Raw genomic sequence first — 21,033 nt, forward strand, 5'->3', positions numbered from 1 at the left:
GGTTCAGCAATGCTCAAGCACTGGAATAACTCTGACAGGACAGACATAAATCCATGGACTACATAGAAAGTCTGCCTTAATATTGGTCTCACATTACAGAAGGCTAAGCCTCTACACTCATCCTGTCTACCAGAGCTCTCTGTCCTTTGGTTCTTATACTACTTCCTTTGTGTTGCCCTCTTGGGCCTGGAATCATCACCTAACCTATTCTGTGCCCTCTACCAGTGCTCTCTTGATGTTAGTATCTGCCTAGGCACTAGTTTTTCAGTTTGTGGTCTCGGGGTGTTGGTGTGAGTTCTTTATGCCTCTTCAGAGTGGGAGGCATGGGGGCTATAATCAGACTGGGAGCCCAGATGATCTGAGCTGTAATTTGAATCTTGCTTTAACAACTTACCCCAGGGAAGTGGCTTAATCTCACTGAGTATGTGTCCTCATCAGGGCAAGTCATGCCACACCTTTTTCATCTCATTACTGAGAATTAAAAATGGGTGACACATGGCAGCATCTTGGAGGGGGGCAGGCACTTAGTGAACATGCGGCTCCTTTCCTCCTCCCCCATCCCCTTTCTAGTCCTCCTTGTCTCTGTGTTGGCTCTGGGGAGGCAAAGAAAGGGTAGGTTGTGAACTCCTCTCCCCTCCAAGATGACTTAGTCCCTACTCCCATCCATCACTCCACCACCCTCATCTCCTCATTATATTCTGGAGATCCTAGAGCCTGACTAAGGGAGGATTTTTAGCTGGACCTATTTATAGGGGCGGAGAACAGAGCTTCCTCACTGTTGTGCTGAATTTTGATTTCCATATGGGCTGATTTCAGAGTAATTGGGAAATTTCAGTAATTAACAGTAGCAGAATTAGTGAATCATGTTGCAACCACCCTCTTCTCATTTCTTCTCTCTTCTGCAAGTTCCCACTGCCTTTGCTAACACTGTCTTGCCTCCACTTGCCCTTGATCTCACGTTCCCACCACAGATGTCATGCTTCTTGCTTAGCTCTATTGGACTAGTCTCTGGGTACCCTTCTCACTTCTCTTTTCTGTCATTCTACCCAAGTTTGTGACTATGTCTTTGCTTAGAAACTTGTAAGTAAACTTAGCTAGAATTTCTTCTTGCAAATTCCACTTATAGGTTTATTTCAATTCCCAAGTCTAGAAGAAAAGAGAAAATGAATCATGTCTAATCTGATAAAATTTGGCCTAATGTTATCTGGACTGATAAACATACTTGGAGATGGGGGACCCATTTTTTCTTTTCTAAGGCTGACTACTCTTGTAAGTTTGCAGTTAAACTTAAAAAAAAAAGACAGGAGTGTAGAGAAAGATTTTCTTTAGCAGAAATTAATCTGTGTTCTAACATTGAACCACCTATCCATTATCTATCTATTTGTCCATCCATTCATATGTCCATTGTATGCTCATTTATCTAATCAATACATATATTTGCAGAGTAAACATTTATAGGGAAAGTAACTATGATACTTCAATCATCAGAAGTCATTGGAGGGCAACTGAATGATGGCTGGGAAGGCTGGCAAGTGAAATGATGGTCTGGGAGAGTGTGGTATGTGCTCAGAGTGCTGTAAGAACCTGAGGACAGGCACCTGAAGCAGTAGGCAGAAAAGGAGGACTGCTCTGAGGAACAGTCACAAGTTAAAGGTTAAGGAATAAGGGGTGTGAAGAGTTTGTTCTCATTGTCATAAGGACCCATAAACTTCAGAATCTTTCTAAAAGCCTCTACCTACCTACTTTAATGTATGGAGAGAACTATTAATGTCCTGGGAATAGGGAGCTCAGAATAGGAGCAACAACTGACTTTGCTTTGGAGTTTAGCACTAACATGCCAACAACAGAGAACTCAGAACATTTAGGTAACATTGTTTTACTCTTAACAGGACCATCCTAAGGCTTGTCAGCGAGACTGGAATAGAAACACTCTGCTTGTTCTATGTTCCTCTTTCATCTCATCACCTCCTATTGAAAAATATACTTGTCAACGATTTGTTTGGCTTTGTATGTTAACTCTCTTGTCAACCACCAGGTTCCAGATGCTAGCATGATGCTGACCAGACTTCCCTGGACAGACAACACCACCAATATGTCCTGGAGCTTCGGTTCCCCAGAGCCCTTCCCCACTAGGGAAAAAGAGAGACAGGCTGGGAGTATGGATCGGCCTGTCAACGCCCATGTTCAGCGGGGAAGCAATTACAGAAGCCAGACCTTCCACCTTCTGCATCCCAATGACTGTGGGTCCATACTCCCAGAGGGATAAAAAGGAAAGCTATCAGGGGAGGGGATGGGATACAGAGTTCTGGTGGTGGGAATTGTGCGAAGCTGTACCCCTCTTATCCTATGGTTTTGTCAGTGTTTCCTTTTTATAAATAAAAAATTTTAAAAACGAAAAATGTTCTTGTCTTTCTTCTTCTGGCAACTAAAGTCAATCTTTTCCATAGGAGGCCCAGAAAAATCTCCATGTCTTACCACTTCCCTTTGCAATCACAGTTAAAACTTCAAGAAGTATACTGTATATTCACTTCTATACTGCATCTGACCTGATCACAGAATTAATATAAGATAGAGAAATAATACTAATAGTAATAATGATAATAACAGTAATTTTTCCTAGAGAGACAGAGATGGAGAGAATGAGATCAATAGATAGATAGACCAACTGACCAAAACACCAAAGCTTCCTTCATTTTATGGTTGGGGCTGGGCTTGAACCCAGGTTGTACATACTGGAAAATAGCACACTATCTAAGCAAGACATTTCAGTGAGTGAGTGAGTGAGTGAGTGAGTGAGTGAGTCAGTCAGTCAGTCAGTCAGTCAGTCAGTCAGTCTGTGGTGTGGTGATTTAGTCAATCTGGCAGTGTCCTACCCCAGAACTCCCATGACTCCACGGCCCACTTTCTCCTCTGTGTGGTCCAAGAAAATCTCCGCTCCACAAACTACAGGCACTCTTAGGGACCACTTGGCAGCTGAGGCAAAATGATGGTCTCAGATAATCAGAGCTGAATATATGGAGTAATATGAGCAAAAGGTGAACAATGAAGGAGCCGACATTTTGTTTTAGATAGATGGGGGAAGATAACCAAAGAGTCTATGGATAATTCCTTTCTCCTTGCTCTTTTCTCACTTATACTTCCTCATCCCTGTGGTGGTGGGTGGCCAGTTAGGTTGTTGGAGCAGCCTTGGTGAGCAGAAGTGTGGCTGAGGGTTAGAATTCACTGGGTGTCAGAACCTTGGTGAGAAGGGAAGGCCACTGCTCTGTGTGTAATCACTAAGCTGAAGGACTTCAGTGTTGAAGAGCTAGGTGGTAAATGAAGCATCACTCAATCTCCCACAGTCCCATGACAGAAGGTACAGTATTTGGAGATTGATGACTCATTAAAAAAATTTTTTTTATTATCTTTATTTATTGGATTAGAGACAGCCAGAAATCAAGAGGGAAGGGGGTGACAGAGAGGGAAAGTCAAGAGACCCCTGCAACAGTGCTTCACTAGTGAAGCTTCCTCCTCTCCCCCCTCATCTTCAGACTTACTTGAGAGCAGGGACATTCAACTAAAGGGATTCGATCACAGGTCTCTATCTTCACATCCAGCGACTTAACCACTCAACCACAGCCATCAGCCATGCTAGGGGAAGGTTTCTAGTAACCTTAGCTTCTATCCCTAATCATCCCCTTCTTCCCCCTCTTCCTTGTGAGCTCAACCAAGCACACCACCACCTGGTTCCTGGGACCTAATTTTTAAGTGATTAAGGATATGTTTTAAATTGTGATTATTACTATTAGTTGCTGATAACTCCAGGGCCCCAAGACTGTATCCTTGGAAACATCTTCCTTGGGTAAGCTGTTTGTTTCTGCAGGTTGAATTTCAAAGTTCAGATACAGTTGAAGCATTGGGGGCACAGGGAGAAATGATGATGAGATTTGGAAATTTATCATTTTGTGATTTTTATAAATGAATTCAAAACAGTGTTTATTATTATTACCAGGGTTTCACTTCAGTAAAAGCTGGGTTATTCAGATAGAGAGAGAGAATAGTATCAAATCTTCCATGAATGTTCTAGTGGGGTGGGTACCACATAGTACTCACAGCAAAGCAGGCCCGCTATCCAGGTAAGCAGTCATATTATGCCAAACCATTCAATATTTCTGAAACTCTGCCTTGAGTATCAGATGAAATACTTTCAGCTCAGGCCTGTGTTCTGCTTTGCCAAGTGCACAACAGAGAGGCTACCACCCCCCACTGCCCCACCCCTCACAGGCACTTGTCTGCGAGAGGCTGTGTGTGATGCCGGGTAACTTTCATTGTGTCAGACACCAGGACTCCTCCATGTGTCGCCCCTTTCGAAGACAATTCCTTGGCTCCTTCTCTGGGCGGCTCACACAACTATTCCCCAAGGGCCACTAAGTCAACCTTAAGTCCTCCTGCATTTTCCTTGTTTGGCGATTATAATAGAGGCTACCATAGGGACAATAGCTGTCTTTTGAGTTCCTCTCTCTCTCTCTCTCTCTCTCTCTCTCTATATATATATATATATATATATATATATGTATATATATATGCATGCTTCTTCCAGTTTCACCTGGCCATTTGTATGGAGTATTTCTTCTTAAGATTACGAAGGGGGTGCCATTAATGTTGTTGGTATCAGAAGATACTAGGGTTCTCTTTTCCTTTCTTTTATTTAGTTGATTGAGATGTGTGTATGGGATGCGTGTGTGTAGTTGATAGGAGAGAAGAAAAGTAAAAGGGGAATCGCTGTGTTATATCCTTCGTGGTAGAAAGGGATGTTGAGGATTGGTGTTGGAAGAAGACTGTGGAGTTAGTTTGGTGTCAAGGTGTGGAGTGTGTGCGTCTTGAGGTGTAGGGAGAGCACAGGGAAAATTTAGGGGCTTCGTGGGTGAAAGGGATGGGGGATTTCTACCTGTCTTGTTCTATCCTGTGGGCACGCAGGTCAAGTGAAAGTGGGGTGTGTAGATATGGTTTGGTCCTTGTGGCGATAAGTCATAGAAAGGTAGGAAAGAGGGCAAGAGTGAGATGGCTAAGCGCAAACACATGAAAGGCATTTTACGGGAGCCAGGAAGTGGGTGGTTGCAAGTTTTCTTTATTATCAATAGGAGCTAAGGTTACTAAGAACCTTCCCCTGGCATGCCTGAAGGGCCTGCCTGGGTGAGTGGTTGAATCACTGGATGTGAAGCCAGAGGTTCGTGTTCAAATCCTATAAGTGGGGTGCCATTATGTTCCAGTACCTGAACCCTACACTTTAACTTGAGAGTCTTTTACTTTGGTGCAAAACACCAAACCCAGTCCAAGTTTTGCTTTGTGTTTTCTTATTTTCCAATATTTTTTCAATATTTCTCTTTCTAACATCTACATATGAAGAAGTTGGTGTGGAGTGATGAAATTGTGCTTGCCACAATTTCATTACAAGGTCCTGACAATGCCAAAAATAAGTGTTTTAGAAAACATACCATTTTGTTTTAAACACCAATATTTGGCACCTACCATCAGGGATTCCTTAATTGTTGACTTGACCAAGGCAATCTATAAAAAAACCCCCTCTTGCCTATAGAAATAATGCAAATCTCATATAACAAATCACCAAAGACTTTTTTCAGTAAACTTTGAACTTCTTGTGTTGGGTACATAGTCTCTATTTTAGGTGTGACTGGTGGATTTATAGAAGTATTTCAGTAAACCAAGGAACCCAGGATAAATATCCCCCAATACTACCCAGTTCTTCCAACCCCCTACCAGTCCCCTCCTTAGTTCTTGAAGACTCTGATCCTTGTCACTTCTCAGCAGCAGTCTGCAATCTATAAAATCAGTAGAACTCCTACTGAATTCCCAGTGACATAATTGGGAGAAATTGAACAGCTTATTCAAGAATTTATATGGAACTTTAAAAAAGCAAAAATGGGGGGGTGGTGGCACACCTGGTTGAGTACACATATTACAATGCGTAAGGACCCAGGTTTGAGCCCCCGGTCCCCACCTGCAGGGAAAGCTTTGCAAGTGGTGAAGCAGTGCTGCAGGTGTCTCTCTGTCTCTCCTCCTCTCGATTTCTGGCTGTCTCTATCCAATAAATAAAGATGATTAAAAAATGTAAAAAAAAAAAAAGCAAAAGTAGCAAAAGCATTACTAAGGAAAAAGAGGAAAAATGATGGGGTATATAGGGATGGTTTGAAAAAGTGGGGTCCATAGGGATGGTTTGGTCTTTGTCGAGATATGGCGTGGAAAGGGAAGAAAGAGGGCAAGAGTGAGATGGAGACGGGAAAACATCTGAAAGGTGTGATTGGAAGCAGGAAGTGGGTCCTTGCAGGTTTTCGTGGTTATGGATGGATAGAAGCTAAGGTTACTAGAAACCTTCCCCAGGCATGGCTGACGGCTGTGATTGAGGGCCTTTGAAGCAGGCCCTCTTCCCCCTCGTCCCCCACTTCCCCCTCTTCCTCACTGTATGTTCATTAAGAAATTTTCTGGAGCTCGAATCTGAGTCCTTGCACACTGTAACATGTGCTCAACTGGATGCGCCACCTCTTTTTTTTCAATATGCGATCTCTGTTTTGCTCACCCCTGGTTTCCCAGAGCTAGGACAGTGATAGCTTAATAAATTTTTTGTTGGGTAAATTAAGATTTTAAAAGCAACATGAGTGGAATCACCATTTATCCCACTGGCGTCTCTCAGTCCCTGGACTATTTCGTCCTTTCTTTGTGAGTTGGCCAGTCCCCAGTCATCCCTAAGCCCAGTCAAAAGAAACACTTCAGTGCTAATGGGTCTGGAAACTTAAGTTCTGGAGGGCCACCTCTGTCAGATGAGATTTGCCTTCAAAGGCCACTGGCTCTGACCTTTTGATAACATTTAAAAGAGAGAAACAGTATGTATTGACTGAATCAATCCTATCTGCAATGAAAGTCTAGACAGCTATTTGTATTTCTTTTTGAATTTTCTTTTCTCCTTAGTTCTTTATGAGCATAAAGGAGAAAAATGTCCCTTTACTTGACCAAACCTCATTTAAAAGTTGTTGGCGCAGCGGGTTAAGCGCACGTGGCACAAAGTGCAAGGATTGGCTTAAGGATCCCGGTTTAAGCCCTCCGTCTCCCCACCTGCAGGGGAGTTGCTTCACAGGTGGTGAAGCAGGTCTGCAGGTGTCTTTCTTTCTCTCCCCCTCTCTGTCTTCCCCTCCCCTCTCCATTTCTCTCTGTCCTATCCAACAACAATGGCATCAATAAGCACAACAATGTTAAACAACAAGGGCAACAAAAGGGAAAAAAAATTTTTTTTTTAAATGGAAGCCCAATCCCTTAAGCCTTGAAAAGGAACCTTCACTGAGCTCAATAAACCATTTCCAATGTGGCAGCTCCTCATGCAGGAGAGTTCAGAAGGCAGATGCTAAACAACCACCAATTGCATCCCAGGACAGTTGGTGGAGAGTCTCCAGGCTCTGCAGGATGAGATGTGATCAGCTAATCTTGACTCTATTCTTGTGTCCGCTCTGCTGGCTGGCCTGACTCGTGCAATTAGTATTCTCCCCAGTGTTGAGTTTGTTCAAATATATTGGGCCTATCAATCACCCACTTTCCAACTCATCTGTCTGGATCAGTGAATTACAAAGTTATTTTTGAGCCCCTAAGATTCCTGTGAAATAGACACAAAAAGGAGTTAAACTCATTTCAGGTTTGACCTCAGAGGCTGGGATCTGAGGGGGCTTAGTTTGCTTACACTTCCTGGCCATCCAATTAAATCTGGCCTGCAGAATAGAAAGGCCACTTACTTAATTGGGAACACTTTAATATAGATATCCATTAACTTATACTAAATTACAGTAAAACATCTATGAAGGAACTTGATGTGACATCTGCATGACATCTGCATGAATACTAAATAACTTCATTACAATCAGTACTGTGACAATGGATATGAAATGAACGTGCCCAGAGAAGACAATTAATCTCCCCCACCTCCCCCAGCCATTATGGTTTTATTTTCCCCTGCACTGTAATAAGAAAAATAAGGCACAGGTGCTCTGTGATTTTTCTGAGACCATCACTTTGCCTCAGCTGCTGAGTGGTCCCTGAGAGTGCCTGCGGTTTGTGGAGCAGAGACTGACTTGGACCACACTGAGGAGAAAGTGTGGGTGGTGGAGACATGGGGGTTCTGGGGTCCCCACCTAGATCTGGGGTAAGACACTGCCAGATTGACTAACACACACACACACACACACACACACACACACACACACACACACACAGAGAGAGAGAGAGAGAGAGAGAGAGAGAGAGAGGGAGAATTGAAAAGTGTCCTCATCTGGAACTAGCAAACAGACTGTCAGTTCAGATTAGCAACATCAAAAGCATTCCAATCCGCTCCCTGCATACATTACATGCATAGATCTGAGGGAAGAATTTGGCCTCTGAATTAAGTCAGCTTTTCCTTCTGGTTTGTCCACACCAAGATGAGAAGTGTGGCTAAGAGGGCCCAGCGGCCAGATTAACAACACCTTGCTCTGACTCTGAACCACACAGCTTGCTCTTAATAACATTTCACATTTTCCCCAGTACAATCTCTCATAGTTCTTTTCAAATCACAGGGTGGGCCAGGGGGACCTTGGTCTTTAAGATGATGCCCATCCTGTGTGAGAGGGGCACAAGCATGAAAGAAAATCCCAGATGGGGATATGGGGGCATTTGGACAGAATGATGACACTGGCGGTGGGTGTGGTGAGACACATAGAGATGTGAAACTGTACCATAAGCCAAGAAGATGTGATTTAAATAAAAAAGGACGAATATTCTGGGGCTGTCCACTTTGGTCATCTTCCCCTAGTCATATCTCCTTCTAGCTAGCTGCTCCTCTTCTAATTGACCTTTACATGAGAGCCCCCAAGCTCAGTCCTTAGACCCTTTTCCTTGACTTACAATCAATTATATAGCTTTAAACATCTCTCCCTGCTGTCTCTCAAATTATGTCTACAGTCTGGATCACTCCATTTAACTTCAGACTCATGTTTCCAACCACCTACTCCTCACCTCCACTTGGATGTCCGGGGGCATCTCACATGTACTATATCCCAAAGAACTCCTGGCCTTCCCTCAGACCTGCTCACAATCATCCTCATCTTCATGCAGGGCAGTTTCATCCTTTTGATTACTTAGGGCAGTGAACCTTGGCTTTTTCTTTCACCCCTACACCCATACTTTCAACACATCCTGTGGAAAATGGTGGTTGTGCACAGACTTTCCTGCCTGATGCCCAGAGGTCCCAGGTTCAACCCCCAATACCACCATGTACCAGAGCTGAGCTTTGCAGGTCTCTCTTTCTCCACTTCTCTCTCATGAAAGCAAATAAAATAAACGAAAAATGAGTCAAAATATAACCAAAGGCTCTCGCTCATTACCTCTTACAATATGACTTTGGCCCAAACCATCAGCTTAGCTAAAGTAGTTGTTCTAAACTCTTCACGGTTCTGGTTTAGCAGAGTCTCTGCTCTAGACCTTGACTCAGGGGCTACTCAGTGTCAGAAAGTCATTCTCTGTCACTCTCATGAGATCAGAAGCTGGAGTCCCATGTGGAGGTTAATAGGTTTTGACCAGAAAGATTTGAGTGAAGGAATACCTTTGATATTTATGACCACAGGTGAGGAGGAAATTGCTATTTTTACCTTGACAGCAACTAAAGACAAGTCCAGCCAGGGGAAGCTAGCTCATAAAGGCATTGACCCACTATACTCTACATGGGTCTCTTAGCATCTTCTGGGGAGACTGGGCAGCTAACTCTACAGCCCTATCATATAAGAGAGTGTCCCTCTCTCTTTCCCCTCCCTCTTTCTACTCAGCAGAATCCCTACAATATTTAAATGGCAAAAATCATTACATATCAATTTAAAGAATCTTTGAGGGGCCAGATGGTAGCGCAGCAGGTTAAGTGCATATGATGTAAAGCACAAGGACTGGCATAAAGATCTGGGTTGGAACCCCCCCCCCCCCCCCGCATCCCCACCTGCAGGGGGGTCGCCTCATAAACAGTGAAGCAGGTCTTCTTTCTCTCCCCCTCTCTGTCTCCCCTCCTCTCTCAATTCCTCTTTGTCCTATCCAACAACAACATCAATAGCAACAGTAACAACAATGACAACAAGGGCAACAAAAGGGAAAAAAATGGCCTCCAGGAGCAGTGAATTCATAGTGTAGGTACCAAGCCCCAGCGATAACCCTGGAGGCAAAAAAAAAAAAAACTTTGATAAAGAAGAGTAAATCCAGTTCTACTTAGAGCCATATGGTGCTCACTGAATTACTGGCCACAAGTCACCTTTCTTGGTGGTCTGGGGGTGGCTCAGTGGTAGAGCATAGGACTGGGTTTGATCCCTAGCACTGCATATGTCAGAGTAATGTTCTGGTTCTCTTTCTCCCCTTGCTAAGGAAAATAAATAAGTGCTAAGATGAATAAATGAGTATGTAAATAAACCTTTAAAAGATGTTCCATTACTAGGATGTGTGTATCCCTAACTTCCACTCTTGCTAGGGTAAGGTTGTCAATTCTGTAGTCTCAGTTGGTTAGAAAATAGACTTTCCCTGAGCCTGAAACATGATATGCAGGTGGATCCAAGTTATTGTCTAGGGAGATGATGTCATGGCTGGAAAAAGGACCAGAAAGCTGAATCAGGGAAGAGAGTAGCTCCCAAATATGGGAATGGTGTATAAATATTGTTGACTGTAAACCCCATTGATTTGATGTGATCTGGGGCCCATATTCAGTTTAGGAGCCTATGTGACCTCTGTATCCCTGTAGATCTGAACTCAGATTTCAGGCTCAGGGGGGAAAAAATAAAACAGGAAAAAAAAAAAACACAACTAGTATAGCCACAGTCCCTTTGTATATAACTAAAATATGCCTACTAGCTATCTACAAAACGGAGACACCCCACTCCCACCCCCCGGCTCTTCATCTGAACCATTCCAGCCTTTAGGTTCATGATTAGTCAACAATTTGTTTGGCTTTGTATGTTAACTCTCTTTTCAGCCACCAGGTTCTAGATGCTAGCATGATGCCAACCAGACTTCCCTGGACAGACAACCCCACCAATGTGTCCTGGAGCTCCGATTCCTCAGAACCCTGCCCCACTAGAGAAAGAGAGAGGCAGACCGGAAGTATGGATCAACCTGTCAACGGCCATGTTCGGTGGGGAAGCAATTACAGAAGCCACATCTTCCACCTTCTGCATCCCACAATGACCCCTGTGGGTCCAGTATACTCCCAGAGGGTTAAAGAATAGGAAAGCTACCAGGGGAGGGGGGAAGGGATATGGAGTTCTGGTGGTGGGAACTATGTGGAGTTGTACCCCTCTTGTCCTATGGTTTTGTCAGTGTTTCTTTTTTATAAAAGAAAAGAAAAGAAAATGGACTTTCCATCATACAGAGGCAGGTGTCCAGACAGGTAGCCACCACCCTGTGCAATGTGCTGATGTCCCTGGATGCTTCCAATGGAGCCTGGGTCCTCTGGGCAGCTGCTGGGCTATTTTTGGAAAGTATATGGCCCCTTTGGAGAAGGTAACTCTCCATAGCCCAGTGGAGGAGGGGGTAGGGGGACAATCCTGTTAACATGTCAAATAAGGGATTTTGACAGATGCTTCCCTGCTTTCGTGTCCCAACTTTAAATCCTCCCTTCACTGGTCTCACTGGGGCTGGTGATTAGTTCTCACTGTTCTTTCCTCTGAAACCAGCATGAGATTCTGTTTATGCCAAGTTTCCTGTAAACTCTGTGGTGATGCCCACACCAGGCACAGCTTTCCTGGGGGATAACACTGAGCTTGCTTTAGGACTCCAACAGGGTACAGTAGGGAGATGAAATTGTTAAGCAGATTACCATGTGGCCCCGCACAAGTCCTCCGCTCCCTACTCTCTCCTCCTTTGCTTCTCCCAAGCAAACCCTTGGTGGACAGATTTGATTCCCATGGGTGACTCTAGAAGCACATTTGGAGCAAACCAACAGCCTCAGAAAAGTTGAAAGCATCTGGCCATACCACTCTGAACATGCCTGGTCTCCTCTGATCTCAGAAGCTAAGCTGGGTTGGGCCTGGGTAGTACTTGGGTGGAAGGAAAGTGTGTGGATACTTAAAGGCTGTAGGAACTAGTGCCACATAAGAGGGTAGAGCTGAGCCAGAAAGCAGCACAGGTACAGTGGACAAAACAACACCTTTACATCCCTTCCAGGTATGTGATTCTGTACTTGAAAAGCTTCAGGCTGCACATCTAGCTCAACAACTGCATCTACCAAGAATCTCTGTGCTAGGTCCTCAGTGAAGAGTTCAAAGCTGGATCAAGAATAATAGTTCTTAAGCTCAAGGATCCTTCAATTTAACAGGGTAAATAGAGCATATGGTCTTCTGTCCTCTGTTCTCCCTCCTTCCTTCCTTCCCTCTCTCCGTCATTCTCTCCTGCAGCCAATGCAAAAATTCTACTACTGCAAATTGTATGTAAGGGTAGATGACATTGGCCTGACGTGATGATCACTGGAATTGGGCTTGCAAGCTGACCCTGCTACTCTCTGATAACAAGAAATTTCAACTCAGCCTCAATTTTCAGAATCTGAAGTATCCCTGTCTTATGGGATTAATATAAAGATTAAATAAACTAACGTAAATTCTTTTGCACACAGGAAATGTTTAATAAATATTAGTTGAACAAATATTTTTTTTCTTTTGGATAGGACAGAGAGAAATGGAGAGAGGAGGGGAAGACAGAGAGGGGGAGAGAAAGATAGACACCTGCAGACCTGCTTCACCACTTGTGAAGAGACTCCCCTGCAGGTGGGGAGCTGGGGGCTCAAACCAGGATCCTTATGCCGGTCCTTGCGCTTTGTGCCATGTGTGCTTAACCCGCTGTGCTACCGCCTGACTCCCAAACAAATGGATTTTAATTGAAGACTTAATTTTGACATGGACCCCCAATGTCTTCATCTAGGATCTGACTACTGAAATCTTCTCTCCTTCATGACATTCACCCCTTTGTGCAGTGGGCTGGGTTGCTGATGGTTCTCCCTCTCCTGTGAATCACTTTAGGGTAGAGCTCAACCCATCTCCACATTCCCCATAAGGTCCCCCAAACTTCCTGCAGAGTGAAAACTCTGATGATATTTGTGGTATAAAAGAGCCAATAAATGAGCAATTGTTGGGTATGTATCAGAAAACATGCATTTAACTGGGATATAGTATTTGGCCAGAGGCCTCTGGTATCTGAGCAGAAAGCATCATGGCACAAGGTGAAAGTTGAGATTTCAAGAGAAAAGAAGTGTAGGAAGGACTCTCAAAGCCTTTGTTAATTAAAAATGGGAACGGCTCTTATGGGAGCACTCCCTGCCTCCCAGCCTCTCTCCTTGCACTGAATGGCAGATAAGGTGGTATCTTTTCTGGACCGCATTTAATTAAATGCCTGCACTGACTGCTTCCTCATATACTTTGTTTTATTTCCTTTCCTTCCTTCCATGCTAAAGAGGGCCAGGGCTAATACTAATGCATATGCTGTTAAACCTTTTTAATTAACTTCAACTTCTTCCAGAGATTTATGTTTAAACAGTAAATTTTTTTGTTGATACTCAAATACATAGGCGGCACTCAGAATGATGTACGAGTACTCTTGTCCTCAAAATGATTCCTCATGAGTTACCACCAGAGACGCTTTCATGAGCCTCTTTTATTAAAATAATAATACTCAGCAAAGCAATAATGCTTTACAACTGGCAGCTAATTAACCTACCCCACCCCCCACGGGTCAGCATGAGCATCTGCAGGTTAGCGTGAGAGGATTGCCCAGTGAGTCTCAGGTACCTCAGAGTCAGCACTCAGCTGGGCTGGGTTTGAGCTCCGGCATCTGTGAGTAATGATTTTCATTTAAAAACACATCTTTGTTCTTGGACGGTAGCTCAATCTGCTATTATCATTATTTATTTCATTCTTGCTTAGTACCTTCCCTGCACTGAGCCTGAATAGCACTACATTTGATCTGCAGCTGACCTCCTGAAACAGAATTTTGCACCATGCCTCGGAAAAATCCAGCGGATCGAAAACTCTTGTCTAATTGCAAAATCCATTTATTTCCCTACAACTCTAAATTTGGGCTCCTAGTATTTTTAATTGTGATCCACGCTGTCAATTGTAATTGCAACACACGCAGTACTCTGCCAACACAACCAATCTACCTACCCAAGTCCTTGTGCTATTCTTCATGTTGAACAACACTTTTTCCCATAAGCTGGCCTCGTTATAGTCCATGTTGTACCATCGATGAGCCAATTATTTCAATTTTGGCATCGGATTCAGAAGAGGGTTTAATGATCCTCAAAAGTATAAACTGAATTTTTATTCCTACAGCAATTTAGTAATGATGATGACATTTAAGCACTTAGTATCTCAGTCTTCCCAGTACTGGCAAACAGGAGGCTAGGTGAGGGTTTCAGGCACTTTTCTGGGCTGGCCCAGTGTGGACCCAGACCTGGCACCATTCCACACTATTCTGGAAGGCTGAACTTATCCCCACAACTCAGTCAGGGGTGTAGGGAGTATCCCCCAGATTCAGCGCTTATCGTCTGGGGCTTCAGCACAAGTCAAGAAAAGGACCCAGGTCTCACACACCTGTTTAATCAACCCGTTTATTCACTTAGTCAACAAGTATTTAATGCATTTCTATTAGGTAAGGAAACTCAGATCCAGGAGAGAGAAAGGGTTGTAGGAAGTTTGCTCTCTCTCTTTTTTTAATCCATTAATCAAGGTCCCAGTGATTTGAACACTTCATTTATGCTTCTTTCTGTTTATTCCGTTCATTCAGCAAATATCCATCTGGTTCCCTCTAGACACTGGGTACTCTTTTGGGAGCTGGGAAGTTTGCAAAGGGGATCTTATCTGTCAGCAAGTCCCAGAGGCAGTTTCCTTCAAAATGGATTGTTTCTCACTCCCACCATCACCCCCAGTCCCACCACCCCAATTCTCTGGGCCAAGCTACCCAACTCTGCCTGGTGATTGTTAGGGCCTTCCTAACCGGCATGTCTGCCTCTGCTCTCCTGCCCAGTGTCTCCTCCAAGGAGCTGATGTTCTCAAGGCTGAAGTCAGCCTTTCTCCATTAGAACCACCCCACACAGAGTAAAAGTCAGGCTCCTTGTCCTGATTCACAGCATTAGTACCCAACATAGCCTTACCTCCTAGTTTCTCAATAATCCTACTCTACTGTTTTTTTTTTTTTTTTTCCACCAGGGTTATTGCTGTGACTTGGTGTCAATTTTACTTTTATTTATTTCTATTGTTTTTGATAAGACAGAGAGAAATTGAGAGGGGAGGGACAGATAGAGAGGGAGAAAGAGAGACACCTACAGACCTGCTTCACCGTTCACGAAGTGTTTCCCTGCAGGTGGGGACCAGGAGTGTGACCCTGGGTCTTTGTACATGTAATGGTACACCAGGTGCACCACCACCTGCCCCCCACTCTTCCTTTTGCTCACTCTCTCTGGTCACCCTGACCTCTGTGCTGTGTGTCCCCCCCCCCCCATCAGGCACTCCTGCCCCAGGGTCTTTGCACTTGTGGATTCCTCTGCTACAGATCCCTTTCATTCTCCATATGGTTCTAGCTTCACAAGGACTGAAAACTTGAGCAAAATTCTGCACCCCACTCCCCTACCATAACCCTTTATTCATATCCTTTCCCTGCTTTATTTTTCTCTGGAGTACCCAACCCTCTGCCATATTATTTATCTTATCTGTTTATTTTCATCTCTCCCAGTAAGATGTCAGTTCTATGGAGGCTTCTTAGATATTCATGTATTTTTATATGTTGATGTATCAAGACCTTGTACAAAGCTCATAAATACTAGTTTTGCATACATAGTATATAGTATATGGATAATGAATTAACCGAATGAATAGCACTGTCATTTTTAAGAAACTTACAATCAAATAAGAGTTATTATCTTTTGTTGTTGTTGTGGGGGCTTCTTCCCTGCTCTGGGTTAACTTTTTCAGGCAAAAAGTAAGGGATAGAGAGAAGGCACAGGAAAGGCCCTACAGCACCAGAGCTTCTTGCAGGGACACAGCACTGCCACGCAGTGTATGTGTGACTCAAACCTGCGTTACACTCAAGGGAAAGCAGACGGCCTCCCAGGTGAGCTATCTTACTACCGGCCTAGGAACTATACATAAAAATAAACAATGAGCTATATTTTTGAGGTAGCTAGAAGTAAAAAACATAAAGTAAAGTGAAACAAAATAAAGCCATGTCAGTTCAAGGGGTGGAGAATTTCTGACTTGTTGAACAAGTCAGAAATCAGGGTCCCGGTTTTCCTCAAAGTATGTTATGCTGAGAAAGAATTGCAGACCACACCGAAGAGAAAAACAGTTATTTGCTGCAGACTCCCTTAGTTAGACCAAGAATGGCTCCTGGGACTTGGTGACCACCTATCTTTTCCTGTCTGAAAATGCAGTGCTTCATAGGGCTTTGGTGGCCATTCCAACGGGAGACATTTCTCTAAGCACCCCAAATCTCACAAACAAATCCCAGTGGAACTCAACTTCCTGTCTCAAGCCGGGAACATTTTTTGAGATTTGTGGCTGCTGCTTGCAGATGTTGGTGGCGATACCAGGGGATGCAAAGCTGCTGTAATTTCTAGTGGCTGATTTTGACAGGCCATGTCAGGCTGGTGCTAGTTATCTCCGTATCTAACTGGATCTTGAGGATAAAACTCTTATTTTGGGAGCACGCTAAAATAAGTGGCAGCAGTTCATGCATAATTACGTCTGAATCATCGAAGGGATTCATCAGGGTTGATTATTGGTGCATAATGAATTTACCAAATTTTTGGGTATTAAGGAGATATTAATTCTATATGAAACCTCACAATTCATTCATGTGCCATTTGTTTTCATTACTTTTTTATAATAAGCTAATTAGTTTAAATTATTTGTACTTGTACAAGGTTTTGAAACACATATAAGGAATGATTATACCAGAGAACCCAATAAGTAGGAAGCTTTGGAGACAGCATTAATTGTAATAAAGGGTTCATAAAGCAGTGGATGTTCAATTTTCCCATTTGGGTTGGTAATAATAGGTCTAATCATGACACCTCCATAAAGTCATGGGAAGTCCCTAATTAACATTTCTGAATTCAGATATTTAAAAGAAGGTGGAGGGAGTCATTGTGCTAACTGGCAAAGAGAGGAAGAGGAGGAGTTCGACCTTGTGCTGAAGAAGGAAAGCTGGTGAGGGGCTAGGGCTTGTTGCTTGCACACGTGGACCCTGCTCTGTTCCTTTAAGCAAGAACTGAGTGTCTGGGGGGTGCTGGCCATCTGGAATCACAGTTCTTCCAGAATGAGAGAATGGGCCTCTCTGGCTGATGGTCCCAGTAACTTTCACCCACTTTTTTTTGGTTCTATATGTGGAACTACTCCCTCTGGTGTCCCAACAGGTTCTGGACTGTGAGTTGGTTTCTCTCTAATGAGCTCGGGCATGTTCAGATTGTTATGGCCATAGACAGCTGTTTTCTGTTTCTCCTCTGTGGTCAGAGGACGTGTCTGCACTAAGCTGGGCAGGAGCCCACAGTGGTACCCACTAGTGTTTCCACAGCCTGGTGTGCTGCAGATGCTGACACCCTGCCAGGAACTTCACGTAGGCAACCTCCTTGCCTCATCACAGCCCAGTGAAGCAGATACCATTGTCACCTCCATTCTGTGGAGGTGGCTGTGGACTTTGAAGGTCACATAACTTGCCCAAAGTCACCCATTCATCAGTTCACAGCAGGACTGAGACTCTGGGCATGCCTGGCTCTGAAGCCCTGCATCACTTCCAGTGCAGTCCAGACTCCTATCTGCCAGACAGTGACACAGTGCTTATAACCCCACCATTACTGCTCCTGTGTTGCCATCCCACACTGTGTACTTTAAAGATCACTGTTTTTGCAATCTTAACCCTAAATGCTCAGGCCACAGGCAACCCTGGAGGTCACAGATCTTCATATTTTCTTCCCTGGGGTCCACAATCAAAGGTCAACAATGCAAGGACAGCTACCTCACTGGTTTCCAGCTCTATTAGAAAAACCTCTACAAGGGCTAATGCAAAAATAAATCCTGTTTTGGATGAGATGCCAGTTTAATTTATATTTGATTTAAAAAGTCATTCATTCATGCATTCAGCAGCCAGTGTTTGTTAAATGTCTCCTACACTCTTAATTGGGTTTTATTTGGGGGGGGAAGGAGTAGGTATAATAAAACTTCTACCAGACACCTTGTTTATGATTTCTTGGGAAGAATATATGTACACACCTGAAAAGTTAAGTAAACAAGGGAATGACTAAATAATCAGGCAACTGAGAATGAGCTTTTTACAGTCCAATGAAAGAAATAACTGAGACCTGGTGTGGTCCAGGAAGGCTTCATGGAGGAAGAGGGATATGTATTGCTTGTTGAAGGATAGGCAGGGACACAGTAGTGACAGGGAACCCAGATGGGTATGGTCAGGAAATCCAGCTCATGGCCTCAGTTGGCTAGTAGGTGTTTGACTTTGGGAGGGTTCATCCTCTAGTGCTCATAAGGTAAGGATACTCCACAAGCTGTCAAGGAATTCAAACAGGGACTTGGTGTGGGGATGGATGGTGGTGCACATATTACCATGAGCAAGAACTGCATGAGCAGCAAGCAAATCTACAAGTATCTCTCTACCTCTCCTCAATTTCTATCTGTTCTATCCAATAAAAAAAGAAGAGAGAGAGAGAAAAAAAAAAGACAAAACAAAAACAGCACAACAAATGAAGACTTGGGTATGAAATCTCTCTGAAAGTGCAAGGTCAATGCCATGTATTTCATGAGAAAAAGGAACCCCAGAAGCCACATTTTATAAACACAAATCTCCAAGTGCCACATATGAGCAGTTCTTTTTAAGACAGATTACCGGTTCAACCTTGGCGACACTCAGGGGCACACTGCTGGCCATGGGAGGAAGCACAAGCCATCTGACAGGTGAGATAGCTGGACAGGATGAAGTCAGTCAAAGTCCTGGGGATTGGGGCAGTGGCACAAATGGTAAAGTGCACAAGTCCCCAGTCCCCATCTGCAGGGGGAAGCTTCACGAGGGCTGGAGGAATGCTGCAGGTGCTTCTCTCTCATTCCTTATTTTATCACTAACATAATTAAAATGAATAAATTAGTTTAAAAAGGTCCCATCTTAATCCTACTCTGCAACCAAAAGGATGCTATTTAATCCTTCAGGGCAAAAGGGATGATCTAGAGCTGATAATGCTCAGTGAAGCAAGCAAGGAAATGAAAGACAACTACCAGATAGTTTCACTCATATGTGGAGCATAGAGAGCTTAAACATACAAATTTGCAAAAAAAAAAAATAGCCAAATGACAAACTGTCTTTAAGATTTTTGTGAGAACTATGGTGGCCATCATTGAGGGAGGTACAGAACTTTGATGATGGGTGTGGTGTGGAGCTATATGTAATCTTCTTTATTTAACTGGACAAGGAAGTTGAGAAGGGAGATAGAGAGGGAGGAAAAAAAAAAGAGATACCTATAGCAGCACTCCACCATTGCTCTTGAAGCTTTCCCCCACAGGTAGGGGCAGGGAGTTTGAACACAGGTCTTTGTGCATAGTAATGTGTGCATTCAACTGTGTGCACTACCACCTGACCCCAGTAATCTTATAATCTTGCAAACCATTATTAAATCACTAAAAAAGAAGAAAAAAGAAAACAAAGACCCTCCAACCTGAAGATTCACTGGCATTACTTGGGTGCAGTGGGTGGGGTGGATACCCACAGAGAATCCTGAAGATGGAAACAGGATTGGCCTTTCTCTGAAGATGGTGTTTCTGCTGAGAACAGACTCTGATAATTTGTACAGATGAAGAGGAGCTTGTGCAATCCAGGAAGCTCTTTAGCTTCAGACAGATGCCCTCACCAAGAACGTGATGGCCCTAACCCCCCTTCCACATCTTGTGTGGAGGGGTAATCTAGCTTGGCCCATATCCCTCAGACCACTCCAGCCCAAGTGGGGTGTGTGTGTGTGTGTGTGTGTGTGTGTCTGTGTGTGTGTGTGTGTGTCTCCTAGATGCAAAGGCTGCCAACCATTAGTGGACTTTCTACTCTTTCCTTCTATGTTGCGTCAATGCTTTTCAATTTAATTGAAACTATGATTATTGTAAGGATTTGTTTCCTTAAGGCTTTTGCCTCCTTGACCTAAATTTTACTCCTCACCTAGGTGGTAACAGGCCAGAGGTCTACAGGGGGCCATCCATTTACTCTAGAGGCTCTCTTCTGCTCTCTCCTGATCTCAAAGAGGCAGCTTGAAAAGCCAGGTCTGAATTGGGATGGAAGAAAACACAGCAAACTGTTCTGACTGAGCCCTGGCACAGGCTGTACCAAACCTGGGACAGACCCACACAGGCAGGTGGCGGTGAGCATGCCTGTCTGTCTCTTTGTATTGGCGGCTGATGGTTTGGCAGCCCTGTCAAAGATGTGTGAAAGGGAGAGGGGAGGGTGGAGGGCTGGGATACAGAGCAAAGGGGGAGTAAGGGGGTGAGACGCTTGAGTCAGGATAATTTTTCCTGATGTCAAAGCCTCACCCAGGCGAGCTCTTTCTGTTGCTTGCTTTTATCTGGAAAACAATATGAGCAGTATCTCTCTGAATTAGGTCACGATTTGCAAAGGCAGGGGCTTGCCAAGGTGTTCACTGCCCGCATTCTCGCTGGGTTTGTGCAGCTCTCTGCACTGACAAATGCCTCCTTTGTCTCGCTGCAAAGTCTGACTTGCTGAAGCATCCCTGCTCCTCTTTTCCTCTTCTCCCTTTCACCCCCCACCCCCAAACAATTGAATCTGCAAGGTTAGAAATCACTTTACTTCACCCCTCAGGCTGTCTCACTTCCTGCCAGGGTGGCAGCCACTACACCATCACTTCGGGGGGACTGGAAACCACTACACTTTGGTTTTTTATTTTTTACTCCATAAAGACAGAGAGAATTTGAGAGGGGAGGGAGAGATAGAGAGGAAGAGAGACAGAGG

General features: G+C 44.0%; 1 protein-coding gene and 1 long non-coding RNA gene across 12 annotated transcripts in view; one reads left to right on the forward strand and one right to left on the reverse strand.

The window, feature by feature from the left end:
* LOC132535011 (uncharacterized) overlaps window positions 1–2,353 on the forward strand; it is a 38,248-nt gene extending 35,895 nt beyond the window's left edge. Inside the window, exon 3 of the long non-coding RNA XR_009546794.1 lies at window positions 2,036–2,353. This is a non-coding gene — a long non-coding RNA (uncharacterized LOC132535011). The remainder of the gene's footprint in view (window positions 1–2,035) is intronic.
* Window positions 1–21,033, reverse strand: part of KIRREL3 (kirre like nephrin family adhesion molecule 3) — a 624,884-nt gene that overhangs the window by 196,620 nt on the left and 407,231 nt on the right. The gene's annotated exons all lie outside the window — the stretch shown is intronic.

The sequence above is a fragment of the Erinaceus europaeus genome, chromosome 20 (genome assembly GCF_950295315.1).
Source record: "Erinaceus europaeus chromosome 20, mEriEur2.1, whole genome shotgun sequence".
Lineage (NCBI taxonomy): Eukaryota > Metazoa > Chordata > Mammalia > Eulipotyphla > Erinaceidae > Erinaceus > Erinaceus europaeus.